Source organism: Dipodomys ordii, unplaced genomic scaffold, assembly GCF_000151885.1.
Source record: "Dipodomys ordii isolate 6190 unplaced genomic scaffold, Dord_2.0 Scaffold37, whole genome shotgun sequence".
Lineage (NCBI taxonomy): Eukaryota > Metazoa > Chordata > Mammalia > Rodentia > Heteromyidae > Dipodomys > Dipodomys ordii.
This window is the reverse complement of record NW_012267253.1, coordinates 7,452,403-7,460,875: the sequence shown is the minus strand read 5'-3', so window position 1 is coordinate 7,460,875 and position 8,473 is coordinate 7,452,403. Positions and strand designations below refer to the sequence as shown.

General features: G+C 46.4%; 1 protein-coding gene across 2 annotated transcripts in view; it reads left to right on the top strand.

The window, feature by feature from the left end:
- The first annotated feature begins 3,286 nt into the window (after positions 1-3,286).
- Positions 3,287-8,473, top strand: part of Mcfd2 (multiple coagulation factor deficiency 2) — a 13,037-nt gene continuing 7,850 nt past the window's right edge. The window contains exon 1 of one of the 2 annotated variants that reach the window (XM_013017954.1): positions 3,287-3,370. The gene's annotated coding sequence lies outside the window, so the exon portion shown is untranslated. Of the gene's footprint in view, positions 3,371-4,243; positions 4,322-8,473 lie in introns of those variants that run through there. The other variant, XM_013017955.1, reaches the window with a different exon arrangement.

The following is an 8,473-nucleotide window of genomic DNA, read 5'->3' as shown; positions in this document are numbered from 1 at the left end:
AAAGAAGGGAAAAAATGAAGAAAAAGAAAAAAAGAAGGTACTTGTAACCAATTGCAAGCCTACATCTCTGAATCTTTCAGAGAGAGAAACAGAGAGAGGGACAGAGAAAGAGAGAGAGAGAGACCCAAGGCCTCAGAAGAAAGCTTAATCTACAATGGCCAAGAGGTCTATATTGAATCTTAGTGGGCTGCCACAGTTGAATGTTGACACTAAAAATATCAAGACAACTTTGTGATAATTTAAAGTGGGGTTTTCTGCTCTCACAAGAAGGGAAAACACTACCTTGGGAGAATCATAAAAGTATCTAAAATTGGAACGGCAACCCAGGAATATTACTGGAGTGTTGAATCTATTTTAAGGCAACTCTTCCAGAGACAATGCTTAATTAGGTTTAAGCAAGAATTATCTGGTAGTTTAAGAGTGTTGGATAGGACAAAGTAAAGGCTTTGAGAGTTTCTAAGGATTTTAAAGGGTCAACTGTTGTTCAATGCTGTCCACTAAAAACCTGCACACTTCTTTAAATGGTTTCTTCCTTAAAATTCTACAAGAAAACACTGAAATTATTTACAACATTCATCATCTCAGGCAAAAGTTTTCTACAATAGTAAAGCCATGTCAATGTTAACAGTGGAGTGTTTCCATTCTTGTGTGCTGACGCAGAGATTTTTCATGTTATTACAACATCCTTCTCTTCCCCATCAAATTATTATTATTGTTATATTGTTGTTGTTGTCCCACTATTGGAGTTTGAACTCATGTTCTCATTTGTCTTTTTTATTCATATATAGGCACTCTGCCACTTGAGCTGGGCCACCAGTTTGGCTTTCTTGCTGGTTAATTAGAGATAAAGTTGCTCAATTTCAGCTCAGACTGGCTTCAAACCGCAATCCTCAGGTCTCAGCCTCTTGAGTATCTAGGATTACAAGCCACTGAGGGCCCTCCTTCAAATCACTCTTGTGGCTGTAAGTAGTGAGACTTCACATGCTCCCAGCCACCCAGAAGTAGAACAACAAGCCTGGTGAGATGCCCTCTCATGTTCTCTTTTGGCCTTTTCTTTCATACTTGCCATTTAGTCACCCAGAGGCCTGTTTCCATCACATACTAGATTGCCAAGCAGAGCTCTGCTTTTCATGATACCTCATCTTGCTGTTGCCCTAAAAATCCTAAATTTGAACATGAGTTTAACATTTGCCACACTGTTAGCAGTGGCCTAATCTACTCAGATCACTTATGTGAAGCATCCCAAGATGATAAACTGTCTTTCCAGTCTTACCTAGTCACTTGATCCTTATGCTCAGAAATCAACTTTTCCTTATTACCATGATTATTGGCTCATAGAATTTTCTGGCTCATGCTAGCTTATGTCTTACTTCACTAGTAGTACAGAATGAACCTTCTTAGAATGTTGACATTAAAACTCTGCCAGATCTGGCTGATCAGTCTTTCCCTTTGAAATCTGCCAGGAAAACTACATGTAATCATTAGATTGAGAGCTAAAGTGCTACACAAGGCAAATTTCAGAATCTTGACTCTTATTATACAGTGCAGACATGCAGTAATTATTATGTTAATTTTAGAATCTCAGAGTGTCTTATGTTTTGCCAGGCCTGGGAGAGGTGAGTAGTGTTTTTATGTTTTGGTTGTTTTTTTTTTTTAATCCTCAACTATTCACTTCATGACTGAGACACCAACACATTTTCCGCCCTTATCTATTCTGTTTCTTGGGGTTTCAGGTGACTCCTGATTTTCTTCAGTGGCTTTTATGTTCTCTTGTAATGGTTCCTCTTTAGAGCACAGCCCATAATATCTCCTTGTTCTCTGTCTGGCTATTGACAACCTGAGGGAGAGAAGTTACCCCAGCTCACAAGTGCTTTTATCTTTTTTTTTTTTTGTCAGTTGTGGGGCTTGAACTCTGGGCCTGGGCTCTGTCCCTGAGCTCTTCAGCTCCAAGTGAACATTCTACCATTTGAGCCACAACAGCACTTCTAGTTTTCTGGTGGTGAATTGGAGATAAGAGTCTCATAAAAAGAGGCCATAAAATGTAGCTTTGTTCTATTTGCTTTTCAATTCTTGTCTCTCTTTTAAAAGTATTTTTGCTCTGTATTTGGGCATTGGTGGCTTGTGTTTGTAATCCCAGCAACTTGGAAGGATACAAATGGGAGGATTGAATTTTGAGGCCAGCCAGGGCAGAAAAGTTCATGGCATCTCTTTTCAATCTACAGCTGAGTGCAGTGGTACATATCTATCATCCTGAGACTGAAAAGTCTATGAGTCTGTCTCCACAGAGGCAAGCTGGACTTGGTGGCTCCTGTCTATGAACCAGTAGTATCAAAAGCCTAAAGTAGGTAATTTGTGGATTAGGCATGTACCTTTGTGCTCTGCTTTGTGCAATTTATTGTGGAGATAAAGTCTTGCAAACTTTGCTGACCAGGCTGGCCTCCACCCCCTATGCTCTAGATACTTCCTAAATAACTAGGATTATAGGCACCCAAGTAGATATGCCCCCCTTTGTTTTTTAAAGTACTAGGGGAACTCTGTTAAATAGGCTCTCTACTACCTAAGCCATGCTACCAACCCTGAAACACATTCTTACAGAGCAAAGTCATAAGAGGATTGCACAGGTATGTCTGTTTGGTTTTGGAAGTACTTGGTCTACTCTCAAATGACTAAAACAACAATTTCACACACTGCACAGGACAAGTGGCACTATAGGTTGCCCAATAATATCTGGTTGGGGCTTAGCGAATGGGTATGGAGGCTGATGAGGCTTGTGGAAAGGAGCAAGCAGAAGCTTGGAAGTAGGCCAATCTGGAAAACACAGGATCCAAGGCTGCCACCAGTGTCTTCAGAGAAGAGTTAGGGTTCCTATCCCTTTCTTCGCAACACATAGTCACAAACCAAGAGGCCCGCAAAGCTGAGTGGAGGAAGAGTGGGCAGCCGACTTCCACGGTCCACCCTATCCTATCCTATCCTGTCCAACCTATCCTATCCAACCTATTCATCCTATTCTATCCTGTCCTGTCCCCTCCGGTCCCATCCCATCCCATCCTATCTGCTAGCGTACGCTGACACCAAACTAGGCTCTTGAGGATTCGGAGGTTGCCATGGCTCCACTCTAGCTGGGGCGGGGAGTCGCCCTCGGGAGGCGGGTACACCCGCGTATGCAGCGTGTTCCACGTGGACTTCAGGGCCTAGGGGCGGGGCCAGCGGCGCCAGGGGGCGGGGCCAGCGGCGCCAAGGGGCGGGAGGAAGGCAGTGGGCCTGCGCGGCTGGACCGACAGAGTGGGCGGGCCAAGAGAGAGCGTCCTGAGGACGGGGGCTGGTTAGGCTCAAGCCAAAGGACTTCGCGTGTGAGGCTGGGACCGTGAGGGTAAGTGAACTCACGAGCCGCGACTCAGTCGTGCTTCGCAGGGCCGGACCCCCGGAACCAGGGGCTCCGTTCAGGGGCTGGCGTGGCCGGTCGGAGGACTTGGCCCCCGGGCGGTCACGGGAAGCTGAGCGGCTGGGGGCCGGGCCTGTCCCCTGGGATGGAAGCCTGTGTTCCCGCCCTGGGGCTGGGGAGCCAGACTGGACCGGGCGGGTGGATCTCATCCCCTTGGCCGGCGGCTCCTGGGACCTCCAGGTCCTGGCCTTGGAGAAGCTTGTGGAGCTGAGGCGTTGCTCTCCGTGTGCCTCGGTTTCCTCATTTGCCTTTGGGGGGGAGGGAGGGAGGGGGTACTCAGGTACTGTCGGAGCCCGCGGCCGGATGGCTAGGCTGAGCCGGGTCTGAGTGGCAAGGAGGGAAGCCGATTTCCCCTCCCTGAGTATGGCACCACCGTCCACGCAGCTGCCCAGACAGACACCCGGGCGTCGTTCTCACCTTCACCCTTTTACCTGCCCACCTTGAATCCATCCAAAACGATGTCGCTTTTCCAGTTCTCCTCTCCCGCCCTCGCTGGTTCAGGCTCTCATCGCTGCTCATCTGGATTACTTCAGTGGCCTCCTGCCCTGGATGCCCCTTTTGTAACCTTCTAGATCCTCCCCAGTTTGTTCTAGGAGAGCTAGAGCCATGGTCTTAAAAACAGAAGTTTCACATGTCTCTTGTCTCTTCCCCCATTCCCTTCCCCTTCTGTGAATTCCCGTTGTTCTTTCAAGCTCTGGCACAGAACTTGCAAGACCCTTTGTGATCTCTCCTCTGTACTTTATACAAGACACATCCATCTTCAGCTGTATCGAATCTTTTTATTCCAGATGAATCTGAGTCCCTTCTGGACGTGGAGATTTATTTTCTCTGCCTGAAGCACTATCCTTTGGTAGAAATGTGCTTCATGGTTTATTACAGGTATGAATTGTGGCTTATCTGTTACCCCTGGGGTGTCTTATTAGTGGTCTTCCCTTTCCACCAAGCTGTAGCATCTGTGTGAGAGGAGTTTACCTGGATCACAATCCTACCCTTAGTACTTCTGTGATCCTGCACTTTGGGTGATACCAAGCTGTTAGTATGTTATTAAATTGAGTGTAAGTGAAGTATCACTGCACTTTTGGGCTTCTCAAATGCACAAACAGATCAAACAAATGCTGGCCTTTTCAGAATCAATTCTCAACCCTCAGCCCATGTAGAGGTTCCCCTGGTCTAAGAACATTTTTTTTCCTTTAGTCCAAGACTATGGCAGTGGTAAATGGGGAAAGTACAGTTCAGAGTTTTCTTTTTTTTTTTTTTTGTCGGTTGTGGGGCTTGAACTCTGGGCCTGGGTGCTGTCCCTCAGCTCTTCAGCTCAAGGCGAGCGCTCTACCACTTGAGCTACAGTGCTACTTCAGGTTTTCTGGTGGTTTATTGGAGATAGGAGTCTCACGGTCTTTGCTGCCCGGGCTAGCTTTGAACCGTGATCCTCAGATCTCAGCCTCCTGAGTAGCTAGGATTACAGGCGTGAGCCACCAGCACCCGGCTCAGAGTTTTCTTTGACATTGGCTGTAGGTACAGGATGTCTGAAGCTCCTGCAATTTATCTTGCAGGATGTTGGTGAATGTGGCTGATTTGAGTGTAAATTCTTAACTAAGGGCCCCTGGCCTGAGAGAAAAGTTGCCAGCAGCTGCTAGGGGGAAGGCTGACTCTAACTCTCCTGTACTGATAAGAGTAATGACTCAATGAGAGGGAAGGGCGGCCCAGGCCAAAGCAGAGGGTGAGAGGGCTCCAAAGGGAAATGCCAGCCTTGATGGTATTAGATGTGATAAGAAAAACAGATCTAGGTTCTAAGACCCATTGCTGTAGACCATATTACCCTAACACAGGGTGTTGGCCCTCAGAGAAGGGGGAAAGAAAAGCAGGAAAGAACATTATGTGACCATATGTTAAGGTTAAATGAGCATGAGAAGCTACAGATTGAGGTCAGAGAAAGGAATATGTGGCATTGACTAGGTGCCATTTGAAATGGGCCTAGAAGAAATAGACAGATGGTACCAGTTTCAGCAAAGGCTATAGAACAGGAAGAAGCTGCTGGAGTAGTGTGGGGCACTTCAGGAGGCCCACTAACAGTGGCAGACTGCTGACAGTGGTCCACACCTCCCTCCCAGGACTGAGATTGTTCCTTGGGATAGATGTCAAGGCATAGTTTGGGTTCTGATATCTCTTGGCAGAAATCTCTCTTCTTGTGGATTATTCTTCAGCTGGCCTTTATAATTTCTTCAAGGCCAGGAATTTAGAAGTACTGGGATTTATCTTGCAGGCTGTGTGCCCATGGCCTTGAACCAAGTAGTTGATGTGGATGATGTAACTTGTTCTTTGGACAGAATGGAGTCGTTTGTTTCCTTTTGACTGTGAACAGTCCAATTTGTTAGGTGGCAGTCAGATTCCTTATTGCTCTACAGTACTTGGGGACTTCTTTTATAGGTTTAGATTTGGCTCTTGTCATGTTTCAGTGGTTAGAAACCTGCAACAGCATACCAAAGTAAAGACAAGTTCAAACAGTGGTGGTCCTTGGCATTGTGGCAGTATGTGTGTGTGTGTGTGTGTGTGTGTGTGTGTGTGTGTATGTATGTGTGTGTGTGTGTGTGTGTCATGTTGCCTGAACTCTGGGCCTGGGCGCTGCCCATCAGCTCTTCAGCTCAAGGCTAACGCTCTACCGCTTGAGCCACGACGCCACTTCTGGCCTTTTCTGCTTATGTGGTGCTGAGGAATTGAACCCAGGATCTCATGCATGCAAGGCAAGCGCTCTACCACTAAGCCACCTTCCCAGCCTGTGGTCCTTGGCTTTTATGCTGTCTCCTAAAGAAGGGATAATTTAGATCTACATGTGTGTGCATGCCTGGGGCTTGATCTCAGGCCTTGGACTCTGTCCCTCAGGTTTTTATTTTTAAATTTTTAATTGTTATTATAAAGATGATATGCAGAGGGGTTACAGTTTACATAAGTTAGGTAAAGAGTACACTTCTTTTTGGACATACCACCCTTTCCCTTGATGTCTCCCAGTGTTTCCTGTTTGTTTTTTTTCCCCTCTCAAGAATGATTCTCTACCACTTGATGCACAACTCTATTTCTGGCTTTTTTAGGGTGATTAATTGGAGATAAGAGTCTCACAGGCGCAGTGGGTCATGCCTATATTCGTAGCTACTCAGGAGGCTGAGATCTGAGAATCACAGTTCGAAACCAGCCCAGGCAGTAAAGTCCCAGCCCAGGCAGGAAAGTCCATGAGACTCTGATCTCCAATAAACTACTCAAAAAAGCTGGAAGTGGCACTGTGGCTCAAGTGGTAGAGCTCTAGCTTTGAGCAAAATAAGCTCAGGGATGGTGCCCAGACCCAGAGTTCAAGACCCAGGATCAGGGGGGAAAATTTTTTTACAAACTTGCCTGCCAAGGTTGACTTCAAACTGCAATCCTAGATCTCAGCTTCTTGTGTAGCTAGTATTATAGGCGTGAGCCACCAGTGTCCTACATGTAAGTTTTGCCGGAAAGGAAAAAGCCACATGGTTCAGGCAGAAAAGAGTTTATTGCCCGGGGAGAGCACTGACGACCCACAGGAGACAGAGGGGAAGGAAAAAGAGAAAGAGCAGGGGACTCCTGTTGAGGAGGGAAAGGTGGGAGGCTGGCCACAGCAAATGTGGAAGTGATCTCAGAGCCTGGGGAACTTCTCACTGTTGGAAGGAGGTGTGACCTGGGTGGCTTACAAATGACCTTTTCTGATGAGGAAGTAACCTCAGAGGCGGGGGTCCTTTGTGGCCTCAGTCAGGTGATTGCTGGTTTTGGGCAGGTGAAGAGGTAGGGGGAAGGGCTGTTCTCCCAGGCAGACTTAACTCTACACTTCTTATATTGGTAGTTCTTTGGTTGTTTTTTGGTGTTATCTGGACAGAACTCAGCCCCACCCTCCCCCACCCCCCCATGTATCTAGTCTGGGGTTAGAGTAAAAGGTACCATGGGATCATTGATCAACCAGCTCAGCTGTTTGTCTGATAGACAGGCCAAAGTCCTATTCTTAGTTACATTGACATGGATACTTCACAACATATCTGTGGTAATCCTTCAGCCCTCTAATGACCATGACCAACCCGCTGAGAAACAGTTCTGTTCTAAGCACTATACCTTTTTCTGGGAATGTCTTCTTATAGCCAGTCTAACAAGAAACACCAAAATGTAATCAGGCTGTTTTCAAGAATTTGTTCACAGCAATCATCCACTGTGAACAGAAGCCTTCCTCCCCTCCTCCCTCCCCCCGCCTCCCCCAGTACTGGGGATTTATCACAGAACTCAACCCTTGCTAGGCAGGTGCTCTACTATTCAAGCCATGCCTCCAAACATCCTTTTGTTGTTGTTGTTTTTTCTAGATGAGGTCTTGCCTGGGCTGGTCTGAGCTGTGATTCTTCCTATGTGCCTGCATTGTTTGGAATGACAGCTATGTACCATATGTACCTAGCCATTGGTTAAGATGGAGTTTCACAATCTTTTATGCCAGGATTGGCCTCAAAACCCAATCCCCCATTCTCTGCCTCCAAAGTAGTTAGGATTGTGGCTTTAGCCACTGCATCCAGCTGATAAGAGCCTTCTAAAGTGAGCAAATGGCAAGAACACCTAAGTTAGACTTAGGCAGGCCTACTAGAAGTCAGGTGTGGTGATGCATGCTTGTAAATTCACTTGAAAGGCTTGTGTAAGAGGTTACCTTGACCCTACTTAGTTAGTGGCTGCCTCAAAACAAAACTAAAAGAGGGCTTAGCAAAGAAAGAGACAATGGCCATAAATGAGTCTGAAAGGCTGTGGAGGAGCCAGACCTCTTTTCTGGTTTCTCCTGTCCTAGAACTCCAAGATGTGGGCTCAGAACAAGTTGTTCTACTCAATCACTACCTAATGAATTCACTGCTAGAGTAACTGGAGAGTTTGTTTTATGGTAGTAGCTACAGTGGCCGCAGCCTTGTCCGGGTCTGGATACTTTTATGTGGAAAAACTGAAAGTATGGTTTGCTGCTCCTGGATTATTTTCTAGAGATGAGAATTAACTGGAAACTTTCTT